Source organism: Herpailurus yagouaroundi, unplaced genomic scaffold (genome assembly GCF_014898765.1).
Source record: "Herpailurus yagouaroundi ecotype Mexico unplaced genomic scaffold, PumYag 164, whole genome shotgun sequence".
NCBI lineage: Eukaryota > Metazoa > Chordata > Mammalia > Carnivora > Felidae > Herpailurus > Herpailurus yagouaroundi.
Window position 1 is genome coordinate 47,680,017 of NW_024412405.1, and position 18,703 is coordinate 47,698,719.

General features: G+C 37.4%; 1 protein-coding gene across 1 annotated transcript in view; it reads left to right on the plus strand.

Annotated features, from left to right (window-relative positions):
- DIAPH3 (diaphanous related formin 3) overlaps positions 1-18,703 on the plus strand; it is a 508,696-nt gene that overhangs the window by 252,942 nt on the left and 237,051 nt on the right. The gene's annotated exons all lie outside the window — the stretch shown is intronic.

Below are 18,703 nucleotides of genomic sequence, written 5' to 3' on the forward strand. Positions count from 1 at the left end.
ACTTAATTTGCATGATGGCTCCTGAAACAGAAGGTGATGGTGTTTGGTCCTATATTTTTTTGGTTCATTATGGGACTTGTCTGAGTTTTGTTTTGTTTTGTCTTTTCCTTTTGTTTCTTTGCTTATATTTTCATTTTGTATTGAATTGTACGTTTCATTAAACATCCTTATCTTCCATACCAGACGTGGCCTTTTTAAAAGGATAAATGTGTTTGTTTTCTTCCCTCTAACATTGGGTCAAGTTTCCTGTCCTGCAACTCAGCTATTATCCATTATTAATGTTATTTTTCTTTCTTTACCAAGGATGGCAATTTTGTATCCAAGTCCATATATTGTACTTATCTGAGGCTAGGATAGGAAGCAAAGTGATTCCCCACCCCCCTTCATCGAAAAGCTCATGTTAACTTTTATACCACCAGCCTCATCACTACCAAGTTATTTGACATATTTTATTTGTCCAAGTTCCCATCTGCTAGGAAAATCTAATTGTGTGTGCGTACTGTAGCACTTACAGTACATTAACTTATAATGATACATTAAATAGTCACGATTTAGCATACATTTTAATATGTTTAAGAGTTCTCATAGTCTGTGGCTTTATGCTGAAACTGTGATTGGACCCAATGTCGTATTGATTTTTTTTTCAAAAAATTTTTAATGTTTATTTTTGAGAGAAAGAGACAGAGCACAAGTGGGGGAGAGGCAGAAAGAGAGGGAGACACAGAATCGGAAGCAGACTCCAGGCTCTGAGCTGCCAGCACAGAGCCAGATGCAGGGCTCGAACCCGTGAACCATGAGATCATGACCTGAGCCGTTGAAGGCTTAACCGACTGAGCCACCCAGACACCCCTCAATTGTTTTTTTTTTTTTCTTTTTACTCATTGACGTCACATTACGTGTTTTCCTGTGGTAGTTGTTGGCATTACTGAAGTTTTATGCTGTGGCCAAGTAGAGTCTGTCTATCCTATTTTATAAGTGTTTCCTTTGAAAGTAGCTGCCCTTGGAACCACTAGCCACAGTAAAGCACCTAAATCATTCTGATCAGTTGAACGCTAGTATGTTCTGAAAGGATTTAAAGTTCCAGCAGCTTTGTAGTAGAGGTTTTCTTGACACTTCCTTTATTTATGCTTTGCCTAAGTTCTGACCCAGAATTTTTTTAAAAAGCATTCTATAGTTTGAATGTACTTAAGAGAAAACCAGTTCAGTTAGCTTCGTGACAGTCCTTCCCTTTATTGTTTAATTTTCTATCTACCAGTCTGTTCTCTCTCATTCTGTAACTTTATGCACTCTTTTGCCTTACTGACTTTTCTAAGTTTTTCTCTTAGGAGGGCTTTATCTGCTGTGTTCTTAGCCCCTTATTTCTTACTAGATTCTTATTATCTCCTTTGGAACTATCTATAATTCTTCCTGCTGGCTTTAGTAGTTACCTTGCTTGCCGGCTGAAGACTACCTTTCCCCAATTTCATCCTCCCCACAATGCAGGTTTCTACTTACTTTTCCCTAATCATGGCTCTGAGCTGTAGCCTTATCCTTTATTGGTTAAGTCCACTGCCTGAGTCCTGCCATCAGTGTCTACATAGTTCCCCATTTTTCCTGAAATGCAGACACAGACCTGGCCCCTCTGACATCTTTGAACAAAGTAACAGACATACTTAATGGCTGAAGGGCAGAGGAGTTGCCAGAAAAATGTATCCCAACGATTTGGCTTGAAGCTCTCAAACACACCGCACCCCTCCCCCCCCAAATCAATGACTTGAACTGAAGCACAAACCCAAATAATGAATTTCCAGGCCATCGATTTTATTTTGAGAAGCCCCTGAATGAATTTTATTTTGTCCTAATGTAGAAACAGAGTATAAGAAGTGCAAACAATCAATACCAAGAAACACAGCAAGGTATCATTCTTAATGATAATATTGCCATTAATATTCTGGCATTGGAGAAGGAGCAAGAATTTGTAAAATGGCGTAGGAGAAATTAAAGTCAAAGCAAGGAATTGGTCATTTAAGAATGTTTGGGGAAAGTTGTTACTTTAAAATATGAGGTAATTAGCAAATGTTACAGGAAAAGACCCTCTTATTCTTCATTACTTTTGAATAATCTAATATATAACAGAGTTTTTCCTGTGTCACTCTTACCTCCACTATCCCTGACCTTCCTTCTCCATAGTACCACCCAAAACTTGAAAGTCGGCTAGTGAGATCAGCTTCTGGAGATAGAGATAAAAGGGTCAGCTGGCTAGAATTACATCCAAAGGTCTGGCTGTGGTGTCTCTGTGTGTGTGTGTGTGTGTGTGTGTGTGTGTGTGTGTGTGTGTACACACACACATACATACATATGTTTGCATCTTATCTTCAGATCCAACTTTCTGTTTTACTCTGTGACTAATTTTTATCTGGTCCACTGATCAATCTTCAGCATGTAATTAATTAACCACTTGAAAGTGTAGAGGATTTAGCCAAAGTGGCTCTTAAATGTAAGTATCATGTTTATGGTATTTTGATGATTTTTCATAATCCCTCTTTTATTAAATGAAGCCCTGCAAGTCAGGCAGCGATCGCCATGCTTAGAGTGCTTTTGTTTCATACATGTTAATGAATAGTAAAGGGGAGTCAAATTTAAAATAGAATAAAGTGTGGGTATTAATTTTAGAACAATACTGTTGAGAAAACATTAACCCTTAAGGATGATGTTACTGGGGCAGTCCTTCATAACTGCATACATTTTTGTTTTTACTGTTTGTTGATTGCTTACTGTGTTTCAGGCCCTATGTCTCATGTTTTATTGTCATTTATATTTATTTTTTGGGTGTAAAAAACGTGATTTTATTAAAGTATGGGGACAGGACCCGTGGGCAGAAAAAGCTGCACAGGGCTTGTGAAGAGTGAGTGGTTATATACTATGGAGTTGGGGGAGGTAAAGTCAAAAGGGAGGCCTCCCGAAGGATTTTGATGTGCTCAAGAGGGCTCCTACGGTACAGAGGCCTTGCTATTGTCAAGCTAAGGTTGTTTTCCTTCTAGTAAGACATTAACATTAAGACACTAGGGAGTTCCTGGAGACATGTTATACTACTCTGTATTTGTCAATGGACTGCGGGTCATAAAGAAATTTAATTTCACCTACCATTTCCTTCTTGTCTTTGTTCCTCACGTCACTATGGAGGGGAGGGTGATGTTGGGACTCCAGAAAACTGAGTCTATAGGTTTCCAGAGATTAGGCTATTAATAAGATTGCCTTTTTCTTGTAATTTACTAAGACATATAACTGATAGAGATCACATGATCTCCAGGAGTGCCTGAGGAATATCCCACCTGTGGGAGAGGGTGTTTGCACTGTGGCAGCCTGCCTTACGCTCCCTCATCATAACCCCCCTGAACAGATTTGACCCTTAAATCTTTAAGGTTGCTGAAGGTGGAATGCTGCATGTTTTAAATGTATTGTCTTTTTCCACATAGCATCTAGTGATCACTTATCATAAAACTAAATGGAAAAAAATAAAAACCCAAATGAGATTATGTCACCTCCAAGTTTTAAAATACTCTCTAAAGGTTTTAATATTTACTTTGTGCTGTGTTAATACAACCACTCCAGCTTTATTTTGATTAGTGATAACATGGTCTATCTTTTTTGTTCTTTTCCTTTTAAACTACTATTGTTACAGGCAGCATAATGACTTTTTTAATCCAATCTAATGATTTCTACCTTTTCAGTGTAGTATTGACCGTTTTCCTTTAATGTGGGATACTAATATGGTAGGGTTTGAATCTACTGTTTTGCTATTTATTTTCCCTGTCATCTATTCTTGGGTACTCTTTTTCTCTTGGATTAAATATTGTAGTGACTTTATCTTCTTCTTGACTTATTAGTTACTACTTTATTAATGCTTGCATTAGTGTTTATAATATATATTTTTAACTAACTTCAAATGATATTATACCATTTTCTGTGTGGTATGAAGTCTTAAAATGATGTACTCCTGTTTTCCAACACTTGGGGGCTTTGTGCTATTGTTATCATACATTTTGCCTCAACATGTTTAAATCTCCTAACACATGGTTATTCTTTTTACTGTCAATAATCATTTGTCTTTTATGTCTGCTCACATATCTACCATTTCCAGCATTCTTCACTTGTGTGTGTAAATCTTGACTTAGAATCCTCTTCCTTCTCCCTGAAGAAATAACTGTAATATTTCTTCCAGTGCTAATGAATTCTTTCATTTTTTGTATGTCTGGGGAATTCTTTTCACCACCTTCATTTTGAAAAGTGTTTTCACGGATATGGAATTCTAGATTGATAGTTTTTCCTTTCAGTACTCCAAACGTGTTACTTCACTGTCTCGTTGTTTGCATAATTTTCGGCAAGCAGTCTGCCATCATTCTTACCTTTATTCCTTTGTTATGTCTTTTTTTTTTTTTTTATTGTCTGATTTTGAAGATTTTTCTCTTTCTCACTAGTTTTGGACAATTTGATTATGATGTACCTTGGATGTAGTTTTCTTGCCATTTTTTTTTTTTTTTTTTTTTTTTTTTTTTTACCATGTTGTGCTGTAGATACTTTTGTACTCTTATAAATACTCTTGTGCTTTGTTTGGGGAGTCAGTTAAATTACTCGCAAATAGTTTGATACTTATGTGGCTTGTATTTAAGCTTTGTTACATAGAATCAGAGGAGCCTTCAATCTAGAGCTTATTTTCCCCCAAGAGTGATACTCAGTAATAGTCTGCTGAGTATTCTACTCAATATCCCATGAATTTTGAAGTTTTCCCACTATGGCTGATGGGATCAAGTACTGTTCCCAGCCCTGTGTGAGAATCAGGCGCAGTTACCTCCAGTGCTTTTAGCTGATTCTTTCTCCAGCCTCTAGTGGTTTTCTTACATGCGTGTGCTCATCAGTACCAGAGCTAAAGACATAGGGGAAATCTCTTGAGATCTCCCAAGCTTTTTCTCTGTGCTACTCTTTTCTTTCTGGTACTCTGTCCAAAGAACTCTATCTGCCTTGGCATTAGCAGACTCTCACCTGCCTCTCCTCAACTCATGGAGACCCCATGATTCTACCTGGCTTCCTCCTCTCTGTGCTGCAGTTTGGAAACTCTTTCTAAAAAGTGAGCTAGCACAGTCGTAGAGCTCACCTTGTTTTCCCTTTCTCAGGTGCCACTGTCCCACACTGGTGTCTACTGTCTGAAAACTATTGCTTCAGGCAGGGTGGTAAGTCTAGTCCCTGTTTTTCCATCTTTGGCCAGAAGAGGAATTTCCCTTTGGAAGTTCTAATAGTTTCTAATTTGATTATAATTTGTAAGATGATCTAGTGTCTATTTCTTGAAACTCAGTTTACCACTCCCTTTCTTATTTACTGTGTTGCAGCCATACTCAATTGCTATCCCCACCTCAGATTTGTCTTTACTCTTGCAGATCCCTTTGTTTCAGCCCAAATGCCACTTTGTCATGAACGCATTCATCATGATGATGCCCCCCCCATCATACTCTATCTCTTGAACCCTACTTAGTCATAGCACTCGTCCTTATCTGAAAGGATCTTGTCTATTCGTTTCTGTTTTTCTCTTCCTTTCTCTGCCTGCTTACTTACAGCACACCCCATTTGGACCAAGTTCTTGTCATCTTATTTTTAATGTGAATCTCCAAGGCCAAAAAGAGTGTTTGGCACATAATAAATGCTCAATAAATATTTGACACATAAATGAGTAATTGTATCTGGCTCTCACATAACTCCAGAAACAGGCATTACCATTTCATAGATGAGGCAACCTGCTCAACCAATAACTGTTACTGATCAGCTATGAGCTTGTACTTCTAGGACATGAAAAGATAATACTCCATTTCTTGCGGTGCCCACCACTCTTACGTTTCTGTTCGCTGTAGATGCCCACTGTACTTTAAGTTGTTTTTAGTTGTGGTTTCTGTATGCTTCATTACTGGACCAATTTATTTTAGTATTTAAAAGTTAACTTTGAGTTATTAATAGATGCAAATTACTTAGAATGTTCAAGTAGGAGCTGAAATTGTTGAACTTGAAATTAAGTTTTTAGAAATTTGGGTGTTTTCTTCTTTGGGGTTTTAAATCATCTAAATAGACAACTAAAAAGTGGGGCATTTAAGTCCGTAATAGGAAATGTGGATTCTTTGTTGTTTTTTGGTATGGAAATATGATGCTTTCTAGTTAGACCATCTATATAGTATTGAAATTTTATGGCACAATCTGCTTAATTTGTTTCATTTGCAAAAACAAAACAAAACATCATTACAGTCACATACTAATTACTAGCCATACATCATTCATTTGAAATAAAGCCTAAAGCATTTTGTAGTTATAAGCAAAAAGGTCTCTTATGATTCATCACTTTGCAAACAACATTGTTTTAAGGTTGCTTTTTTAGATCCAAATATCATCTAGTGCCTGGGAAGCATTTTCTGTATTCTGCAAATCTCATTATATAGGTTTCCATATTCTCTTCTGAGACTATTTTGGAAACATAATGGAAAGGGGGAGACTGGACTCATGGAACTAAGTTACCATAGACTAGATAGTTGTGTCACACTTGTGGCTTAAGGTGTAATTGTAGCTATAGGCTGCTTTGCGTCTCATTCTTGAGGCCTTCAGAAAGGGTCTTAAAGTGCATTTTTAATAAGGTTGAATAAATACTATAATACTCTCCTTAGTGGTCTGTCCCCATTAACATGAAGGTGAAAAATTGATGAAAATGGATTATATACATACTATTCACAAAGTCTCAAAGTATCTCCCTATAAAATGCTTATTAATTATAAAGGAAAAATATAGCAACTTTACATTGGAAAAACTGGTGAACATCACTGTAACCAAATGTGTGTGTGTGTGTGTGTGTGTGTGTGTGTGTGTGTGTGTGTAAGATGGAGGGAGAGAGAGAGAGAATAGGATAAAACAAGTGGGGCAAAATACAAACAATGCGTTAATCTGGGTAAAGATTTTTTGGTATTCTTAAAACTGAAATTATAAGTTTTTAAAATTCCACTTACGGTAACATAACAAAAACATAAAAGACTTAGGAATAAATTAGCCAAAGCTGTGTAAACCACTAACAGAGATAAACTAGGCAAAATATGCAAGTCGTCTGTTTTAAGACCGTAGACAACCAGTAGAGAAAAATTGCAAGCCTTGAGAAAACAGAAACTATACTAACTTCATGAGTGCCCAGCTTTTGGCCTGGTGAAAAATTTACAGTTATAGCACAGAGAACTGAAGTTTAAGCAGAGGCTGTTTTTCTCTAAGCAGAAGAGGCAGAGATCAGAATTTGTAGCAGTTGAAACAGCTGGACTCTGCTGGGCAGGGCATTAAAGGGGGAGGGGTTGTACAGAAAGGGTCCTCTCTGGTCCTTGTGCAGATCTCCACTGAGTCTGTGCCTGGAGGCTGCGCTGTTCCTAGGCTGATCAAGATTTGTCACAGGGCACTTGTTACAAGTTGGGAGTGGAGTGGAGATCCTAGAGGTCCAGCATTGCTGGGAGGCATGGGATTTCTGGCTCTGCCAAAATAGAGAAATCATCTTAGCACCTCATTTGCTCACTTGGGTATTTATTCAAACAACTGCAAAGGTTGTACTTTAGGAATGAGTACCACACCCTGAAGAAGTACCTACTCTAGGGGCACTTGGGTGGCTCAGTCAGTTGAGCGTCCATCTTTAGCTCAGGTCATGACTTCACCGTTTGTGGGTTCGAGCCCCATATCGGGCTCAACAGCTCAGAGCCTAGAGCCTGCTTTGGATTCTGTGTCTTCCTCGCTCTCTTCCCCTCCCCACCTTCTCTCTCTCAAAGATAAAGAAACATTAGAAGAAATTTTAAACAAAACAGAAAAGAAGGACCTACTCAGGACTCACCTTAAGGAAACCTATAATCGAGTCTTGCAGACTCCTCCGGGAAGAGAGTTTAGATACCAAGTTCCAGGGCCTAGGGTGAATCCTTTACTTCCCACCGCTACACTAACAGTGAGTAAACTCAAGCCTATACAACTTAAGGTGATCACCCAGTGATTTGCCTGCTAAAACTAGAATGAACATTCCTCAAAGGAATATTATAACTCAACAGTTGTTGCGGTATTATAACATTAAATAGTAAAGAAAAATGAAATGGGATTTATCATCAAAGAAAATCAAACCAGACCCAAGATGGCCTGGATTTGGGATTTCACAGGCAAAGACTTTACTGTGGATATTATGAATATGTTCAAAGAACTACAGGAAATTATCTTCAAGGAATTAAAACAACAACAACATGGTCTTAATGGAGAAATCTCTTCAGGGAAATGAAAACTGTAAAAATTTACCATATGGAAATTCTCAAACTGAAAAGTTTAATCACTGAATTGAAATATTTAGCATGTAGGTTTAATAGTGTATTGGAGATGCGGAAGAGTCCGCGAGTTTGAAGGCAGCTCTACAGAGGTAATTTTATCTTAAGGATGTAGGCCAAAAAAAAAAAAAAAGTGTAAAAAACGAACAGAACCTTAGGTACTGTGGGTCAATACCAGTCATTCCAAAACACTTGTAATTGGAGTCCCCAAAGGCGAAGAGAGTGAGATTGTGGCTGACAAAATATTTGAAGAAATAATGGCCAAGACTTCCAAATTGGGTAAATTGGGTGAGGAATAGAAATTGAAGATTCAAGAAGCTCAGCATATCCCAAGCAGCGTAATGTAAAGGAAAAAAAAAAAAAAAAAAGACCTTGGCACATCCTGGTCAAACTGCTGAAAGCCAAAGATAAAGAAAAATCATGATAGTAACCTGGTGCATTAGGGGTGGGCAGACACATTGTATGTGGGAAAATGAGAGATTTTGCTAACTCTGCAGAAATAATGGAAAGCAGAAGTCAACGGAAGGGTGTAAAGTGTTGAAGTAGTAACGAAAAACTAACCCTGTAGGGGCACATGGGTGGCTCAGTCGGTTAAGTGTTGGACTCTTGATTTCAGCTCAGTTCATGTTCTCAGGGTTCCTGAATTCCAGCCCCACCTCAGGCTCCCCGCTGCCCCTCCCTCCCTCCGTCCCTCTCTCTCTCCCTCCCTCAAAATAAATAAACTTAAAAACAAAACCTGTAAAGTCAAAATTCTCTATTTAGTAGATACCCTTCCAAAAATAGGGTAAAATTAAGACATTTTTAGTGAGCTGAGTTTGTAGCCATCAGACCTGCCCTACAAGAAATAAATGCTAAAGGTTATCCTTCAAGCCAGAGGGAAATGACACCAGATGGAAACTTCCAATCTACAAAAAGGAGTAAGAGTGCCTAAAATAGTAAATAAACTGTTTCCTCTTCTCATAAATTACTTAAAATTGATAATTAAAAAAAAATCCGTCAGGATGGGGTTTCTAATGTGCATAGAAGTAGAAGCTAGTAATTGCGCAAATGATGGGGGTACCACAAATGGAATTGCACTGTTATAGCATTACACATATGAAATGAATCTCAGGCAGTGTGAGATGTGAGTGAAATGTAGAAAAAGGAAAATATATACACGTACAATATTGACCTAATAGTAACTATAGGAGGCTGATATATAAAGATGCATTTTGTTAGTCTTCCAGCAACCGGAAAAAAATATAATTAAAAGAAATAGAGCTCAAAGGCCAATGGAAGAAATAAAACGGAATACTAAACATTGCTTGACTACATCTCTTTTATCTTTTTCTTGCTTTTGTAGTTGAAAAGCAGAAGGGACAAATGGAAAACAGAACAATAAGAAAAGTAGCAAAGTTACGTATATTTCAGGAAACGTATACTTCAAGGCAGAGCGTATTATAAGAAATAAAGAGTGATATAACACAATGATAAAAGGAGTAGTTTACTAGGAACAATCGTCTTAAAAATGTAAGCTCCTAGTAACAGCATCAAAATTCATCAAGCACAAACTGGCTGAATTAAATGGAGAAATAGATAACTCCCTGATCCTAACCTTATCATGGCCCTTTTTCAGCAAATTCTAAGGAAAAAAAAGACAGTAAATACATAGAAAATCAAGTTCTGTCAGCGGTTTTGTTCTAATATTTGTGGGGCTTCCTCAGAACAACTCTAGGGTACACATTGTCTTCAAATACACATGGTACATTCACCAAAGTAGACCCTGTGGGGACATAAAATATATCTCTATAATTTTCAAAAGATTGAAATCTTGCCAAGTGTGTTTTCTGTTAACAGTAAATTGAATAATAATAATGGAACATCTCACTGTTTGAAAATTGCATAATGTGGTTTTTTAATTACCTGTGAGTCAAAGAAAAAATTATTTTGAATGAATGGAAACACTGAAAACAAAACCAAATTCTCAAATTATGGATATCAGGACTCAAAAGAATTTCAGTACAAAAAATTAGACTCGAACATACATGCAAAGAGTAACAAAATATTTTTATATTTCAAATATTTCAGTACATAAAAAGACCAAGTGGTATAATGTTGGCTTAATTTAAAAATTAATGTGCTAAACCACAGTACCAGAAAAATGAGAGAAAAATCACATTACCTAAAGAATCGCAAAATGAGAAGTATTTAGAATTTGAATTTATGATAAATAAAAACTCTTAGCAACTAGAAATAGAAGGAACTTCCTCAACCTGACAGAGGACATCTATGGAAAACCTGTAACTCCCCTCATATTGATGGTGAAAGATTCAATGCTTTGTCATTTCTGATTGGAATCTAGGTGAGGATATCTATTCTTATGCTTCTATTCAGCATTACAATGCATGTTTTAACCTGTATAGTAAGAAAATAAAAAGAATTTAAAGTCCTGTGCATTGGAAATGAGGAAGTAAGCCATCTTTATTTTTGAGTGACCTGTTGTAAATTCCTTATGAATTCATACAAACAAACTTTGTTGAAGTAACCAGTGAGTTTAATAAGATCACAGAATTATCACTATATGCAAATAAGCTGTATTTTTCTCTGTAAGCAGTGAGATCTTGGAAAACAAAATAAAAATAGTACTATTTACCATCCAAAAACTTAAAATACTTAGGAAAATTTTTCACTAACACATGCTAATTTTCTATGGCAAAAACTACAAAATATTGCTGAGAGAAATTAAAGAAATTTTAAATGAGCTACTTTCCATTCTCCTACAGTGGAAGGCTCAGTATTGTTAACATGTCATTTTTTCCCCTCTGATGATCTTAGATTTCGAATATTTGATACACATTCCCAGTCAAAATCCTAGCAGGTTTTATTAGCGTAATTGATAGGAAATTACAAAAAAATTCGTATGGCATGCAAAGAACCTAGAAGACATAAAATGAGTTTTGAAAAAGAACACACTTGGAAGACTTTTAGACTTTTAGACTTTTAGACTGTGAAAGCAAGACAGTAACACTTTGGCTTAAAAATACACAAATAAACTTTTTCTAGAAAGTTTAGAAATAAACCCACAACAATACCATCAACTGACTTTCAGTAGAGACTTCAAGGCTAGTCAGTGGGCGGAAAGGAATTTTTTTTGTATCCAACTGTACTGCAAAACTTGGATACCCTAGGAACTAAAATGAATCTCAAGTCCTCTGTCATACCGCACAGAAAAATTAATGAGGGGCGGAATTTTGACCTAAACATGCAAAACTAGAAAACAGGTATTAAGTAGTATAAACCACTTAGCAACACAGTTTGACAATTTCTTAGAAAAGTATACGTTTATACTCTATTTTTTAGACACTTAATGGAAATGAGAAGATTCATACAAGAATATTCAGAATGTTCTGTATTAGTTTCCACAGGCCTCCAATAACAAATGTCCACAACTGCGGTGGCTTAAAACCACAAATTTATTCTCTCACATTTCTGGAGGCCAAAATACCTAAATCGAGGTGTTGGCAGGTTGGCTCCTTCTGGAGGCTTTGAGGGAGAACGTTTTCCATGCCTCTCTTCTCACTTGTGATAGCAGCTCACAGTCACGACTTTGTCTATCTAGCTGCTAGGATCTCTCCAGTCTCTGCCGCCTCCTTTGCATTGCCTTCTCCTGTGTGTTTCTCTCTCCCTACCCCCCTTTTTAAAAATTAAAATGACATCAGTCACTTAATTTAGAGCCCACCCTAAACCCAGCATGATCTCGCATGGAGATCCTTAATTGTATCCGCAAAGATCTTATTTCCAAATAAAGTCACATTCACAGATACCTGGGGTAAGAACTTGACATATGATTTGTCCAGTTCCCTGTTTAACCCAACCCACCACATAGCCCCAAACTGAAAAACAAAGAGTCCATCAACAGAAGTGAGTAAAGAAATGTTGGTATATTTTTACAAAAAAATATCACTCATTAGTAAAAGGGAACCAAATATCGAATCACACAGCATGTATATGAATTTCAAAGTCCTTTTGTTCAGTGAAAGAAGCAAGACACAAAAAGTGTTTACTGAAGGTTTCATTAATATCAATTTCAAGAACAGGCAAAACTAAGCTATTATGGTAGAAATAAAAACATTGGGTTTCTTATGGTAGGGCGGGGATTGTCTGGAAGCAGACATGAATGAATTTAAGACACCAGAATGGTTGTGGGTTTTATGCCAGCTTTTTAATTCATCAGATATGAAACTTCTGTGTTAAGAGTATTTGCTAAGACTGCCAAATTAAATAAGTCTCTCGCTCTCTAGCTTTCCCACTTACAGATCCTGAGTATCGACAGAACTCATTTGGACCTCCTGTGAAATCCTTAGTGGTCCAGAACTGATAAGCACTTGTAAGCCAAGATAAAGCAATATCTGATGGCTATAACCAATTTTCTGTTTCTTGACTAGCTGCAGGAATATACATTTCGTCCTTTTAATATTTTTTTGTATAATTCTTGGCTTTGCTCTTATGGAAAAAATGTTAAAAACATACCATATGTACTTTGCTGTTGTGTAGTTTTTAAAAAATAATTTTAGCCTCGGAGCTTTAATATCATAAGAACACATTGATTTAAAAAAAAAAAAAACACAAAACATTTTTTGTATTCTGAGCACTACCCAGGCATAAGGTGCTTAAATAGCTGTGTTTTTGATGCATTTCTTGAAATGAACTATTCTTTTTTTCTTGAGCATTCTGGAGATCTTGAAAATAGTGGCCAGCTAATGGTAAAGGGTAGGTATTTTTTTTTTTTATGCAGTTTAAGAAATCAAGTTAACTTTTTTCGAAGTGTCTTAATTCTGTTATTAGATTTACATTATTTTCTTAGCTGTTGCTTTCCTCCCTCAACCCTTTGTCATTTTCTAGTCTTGTCTTTGACAAGGATGCATTTGTTTTTCACCTTCCCTTTGCTTATTTGCACCTCTTCCACAGAGAACAGAAGAATTAGCTAATAAGGAAATATGAGTGGAAACTGCAGTGTGAGGGGACAACAAACACAAATCTGGAAAAAATACTAAAAATTCAGCACAACAGGAGGCGGTTGGAAAAAGAAAGGAATCTGAAACAGTACAGCCGGGTGTCTCCACAGTGTTTGGTCACATAACTACAGTGGAGAAAGTCCATTCCTACTCCTAGGAAAACATAGTAGGAGTAATTTGAGTATTAGATGGCTTTTAAGATACGATTATTAATTTCCACACTTGATGCTCTCAGTGACACGCACACATGACTGGCAGCAAGTTAGCTCGAGGACCGTGTCCTACCTGCCATGTGACCTTGAAGGAGTCCTTTAGCCTTCCTGAAACATTGTTCTGTTATTCCTTTTTTTTTTTAAATATAATTTATTGTCAAACTGGTTTCCATACAACACCCAGTGCTCATCCCTACAGGTGCCCTCCTCAATGCCCATCACCCACTTTCCCCTCCCTCCCACCCCCCATCAACCCTCAGTTTGTTCTCAGTATCCAAGAGTCTCTTATGGTTTGACTCCCTCCCACTCAGTAACTTTTTTTCCCCTTCCCCTCCCCCATGGTCTTCTGTGAAGTTTCTCAAGATCCACATATGCGTGAAGACATATGGTATCTGTTTTTCTCTGACTTATTTTGTTTTGTTATTCCTGATACATGTACAAAATATATGAAATAAAGGTTTAGAGTAGCCAGTCAGTTCAGATGAAAGTGAGTGTCTTTTCAGTCAGTTGGTTATTTGTAGTGTTAGGTAAATGGTTGGTTAAAATAGTTCCATAGTGACTTTAGGGAAGAATAACAAAGATGCTGCGCATGTACTAAGATTTCTTTTCAGGCGAGCCTGTGCAAGTCTGCAGGTGAGAAGGGCGGAGGGTGGGGGCGGGGAATGCGCCAAGTTTCGAATAAGCTGGATCCTGAATATCTCTTATCTATTAAAGAAATTAAAGAGAACCAGATATGGTATTAGACATGGTTGGTATAAAAATGTCTAACGGATTCTGTTGTTTCCCCCATAAAACAATGGATGGAATTAAAATTATGTGCGAAAACATAATCATAATGAGATGATGCAAGATTACATCTTCCTTTTTGCCCTTTGTCTACTTTTTGCCCTTTTGAGACAGATGGAAAGAATCAGATGATCCAAGGGTGGCAGTCATGACTTGGGCATCCAGTCCGTACCTGTTGCTTTATTATTAAGTTCTTTCATCTCACTTGTCTCTCCTCTGACAGCACTTAATGTTGCCAACAAACAGAGGTGTGACATAAAAATTACCCTTAGACTTCTGGATATTCTTGATTGATTTTCACCAGTCACTGCTTTAAAGGTTTTTTTTTATTTGGCATGGAACATCTCTAATTATGGGGTGGAGACATTGCAGGAACAGTGCCTCCTGCTTTCAAATAACAGTTAAAGTATTTTCACTTTCTTTTTTATGCCTTCAGATTGATCTTCAGATTACAACTCCCTATTGTCAGAGTTTGGTGATGTGAGTTTATATTACTAAGACTAGGTATCGATCAGTTGAAAGGATAACTCTGTGAAAGTTAAGTTCTAATTTATTAACTGTCTTTTTTTTTTTCAAATGTTTATTTATTTTGAGAGGGAAAGAGCGCGCACAAGCATGAGCAGGGGAGGGGCAGAGAGAGAGGGAGAGGGAGTCCCACGCAGACTCCACGCTGTCAGCACAGAGCCAGACTCGGGGCTCAATCTCACAAATCATGACCTGAGCCGAAATCAAGAGTTGGACCCTGAACCAGCTGAGCCAGCCAGGCACCCTTCATTATTAACTGTCTCACAGTTAAACTTTCATAACCTTCTTCTCTTTCTCCTCCTCTTTTTTAGTGACTCTCTTACCATTGAGAGCATTATTTGGAGCACCATAGCTCTTCATTTCTGCATTCAGCCTCGCCTGGAGCAGACAAGTGAGAGATTCCTTAGTAAGCAAACGGAACACAAATCCTGTGTTGACAGATCATGTGAAGTAATGAAGAAACAGACATTCTTCAAGAATAAAAAAATATATATTTTCTGATTTTTAAACTTTTTATTCTTTGATCCTATATGAGGAAAGACTCTGATTTGATTAATGACAAAAAGAACCCTGCTATTCTTATCACAGATCCCAAGATCTAGACCTTAGAATGTTAGTGTACTTTAAGACTTTTGTTTTGAAATAATGGGGACAGCCATGTGTCCTGCAGGATCAGAGTAGGCTATTCAATAGTAGACTGAAGACCAGAATGAGTTCCAGGTGATCTCTCGAGTTCTTTTCCAGCTCAGTGATTTTTGTTCACTAAAATACATTTATTTTTGGGGCGCCTGGGTGGCGCAGTCGGTTAAGCGTCCGACTTCAGCCAGGTCACGATCTTGCGGTCCATGAGTTCGAGCCCCGCGTCAGGCTCTGGGCTGATGGCTCGGAGACTGGAGCCTGTTTCTGATTCTGTGTCTCCCTCTCTCTCTGCCCCTCCCCCGTTATGCTCTGTCTCTCTCTGTTCCAAAAATAAATAAACGTTGAAAAAAAAAAATTAAAAAAATAAATAAATAAATAAAATAAAATACATTTATTTTTTATTAGTCTAAATCCTATTTGAAATTTGGAAGAAAGAACAATATGGAAAGGACATCTGATTTTAAAAGATGTTGCTCTAAAATGTGTTTTTAGGTTTCCTGGCTTTGTCAGGGTTTTTCATGAATTCATAGCATTTTGTTCTGCATTACATCATACACTTACTCTGTCTTTTCAAGGTACCTGTCCCTAGTGCCAGGTAAACTCATTACTCATACAAATCTAGGTTATATTTTTCTAGGAAAATTAATTACTTTATCCTGGCTACATATGGTTAGCTTGTCAGCAGGAAAGCTTTAACATATTTGGGGACAGTATAATCGAGGCATTTAAGCAGTTTTTTTCTCTTTGTGCATAAATTAATACATTAATATAGGTTAAAATTAATATATTTTGTAATAATATTTTCCTGGGATACTTCTCATGTTTACGGCAAAGTAACAAACTATCATGAATAAGGGCACAGGTTGAAAACATGCCACGGGAGCATCATACACCTTTTGAATGGCCATAACCACGTGTACTCATGTGAGTCCTCTACCTTACTATTCTAGAGGGTATATTAAATGGAATAGAGCACTAATACAGAGTTGGCCCAATATAATGTGAATACCATTTGCAATGGTTAAGCATAAAAATTTAGAGAATTTAGTTTATTTGGGAGCATTTAAGACACGTTTGGGGGCACCTGGGTGGCTCAGTCGGTTAAGCGGCCGACTTCGGCTCAGGTCATGATCTTGCGGTCTGTGAGTTCGAACCCCACATGGGGCTCTGTGCTGACAGCTCAGAGCCTGAAGCCTGTTTCAGATTCTGTGTCTCCCTCTCTCTGACCCTCCCCCAATCATGCTCTGTCTCTCTCTGTCTCAAAAATAAACGTTAAAAAAAAAATTAAAAAAAAAAAAAGAAAAGACACGTGAAATGACGTTATGAGAAGTAATCACGGTTTGACTCAGTGTAGCTGCACATATAGTGCCCAAACAGAAGGATTCATGCCTGCTAACAATTGACATTCTAACCGGGCTTCATTTTATCTTTCTAAAATTTTATACTAAATGTATTCTATGAAACCGTTATTAGTTCTTGTTTTGTTCTTACGTCTTTTTTGAGCTTATAGTCTTTTTACTTTTTTTGTTTCAATGTTTGTTTATTTTGAGAGAGTGTGAGAGCATGAGCAGCAGAGGGGCGGACAGAGGGAGAGAGGGAATCCTAAGCAGACTCCCTACTGTCAGTGCAGAGCCTGCCATAGGCCTCGCTCGATTCCACAAACCGCGAGATCCCGACCTGAGCCGAAATCAAGAGTCAGATGCTCAACCCACTGAGCCACCCAGGCGCCCCACCCTTTTTACTTTCTTGTAAGAAGAAAAAAAAAATGTTTCCCCTAGACAGGCAAATTTGAAGACATTCCTTGAACTCAGAATTTTAAGACCTTTTCAAAAGTTCTGTGTGGAGGGCAATTAACTACATCAGTCAAACTCTTAGAATCTTGGCTGTGTCCACTTAAACATTAAAACATCAGGTGACTGGAGAGAATACTAAATGTGAATTAGATATTTATATTATTTGCCAAGAAACTTTCTCAATCACTGTAAGGATTTGGTCCATCTGAAGATGTATCTGCTGAGAGTTAACTCCTTACTGCTCAGTTCTTGTTAGATGAGTATGCTGGGCTGTATTGTTATGTCCAAGCAAGTATCCTTTTGGATCTAATGTCTTTTTGGATCTAATAAATCCAGGCTTTTGTCTGGTCTGTTTAACTTTAAACAGCAGCCATTGTATTATTAGCAGATAGTCTTCTGTCTCCTGAACAGAAATCCTATAAGCTTTGTGTGACATTGTTCTTTACGTTTTCTTTTATACTCTGTGACTAACAGACCTATTCCCTATTTTAACCGTAAGGCGTGTGTCACTGTTGGTTGTTTGTTTTTTGTTTTTGTTTTTTTCCTGACCTTGCCTCACACTGCTTTTATTTATAATAGCTGTTGAAGTTCAATAGGTTTACTGTTATTGAATCATCAATGTGTTTAAAGTCTCAATCCCTAGCACGTTTGGTCAGTGAATTCATACACAGCTTAAATGCCCTTTGTCTCCAGCCTTCAGTTAAATGGCTCTTCTCCCCTGTGATAGAATACAGGGGAGTAAGTTTAAGGCAAGAACTTGCTGACTCTCTAGGCTTTTTGTTCTTTTCAACATCTTCAGCCCCCACGCTCCCAAGAAGGGAACGCAGAGTCCCAAACAGGGTTAACTTGGCATCTGATGGACCCATAGCTTTGCATGGCTTCTGGCTCTGGCTACGCCCATGTTCCTTAACATCCACTCTGCTAATTTAGTGTGTGTCAGGAGTCATTCTACTTCTCTGTGTTTCTCTAGAAAGTCAATTTAGTACAAATTGGGACCTATTTACTTTCCCTCCATCTAACACATACTGTTAGTCAGCAGGGCTTCTGAGGACAGCAGTTGCTATTTGAAGAAAACAAACCCTCTTTAGACCTTTCTGAATGTTTTAAACATGACCCAACCTTTTCCAGTGTTGAACAAAAATTAATGAGAGAAATGCTTTGTCATTTGTTGCCTCTGTACCCTGCCACCTTTTTTAAAATTTAGTCTTTGTTGAAAAATTATATGTACCTTATCACTTTAACTTTGTCATTTAATTAAAGCTTTCTTTTCCCCGAGCATCTAAATTGTTAATTTTTTCTTTGAGGGATGACTCTTGATTGCTCACAAAAACAAGCAAGGCTTTTCTCTCTCTCCTTGCTATCAGTTTTAAGGGACATATTGCTTCCTCGGCACTGTCATACCAATAAATCATCCC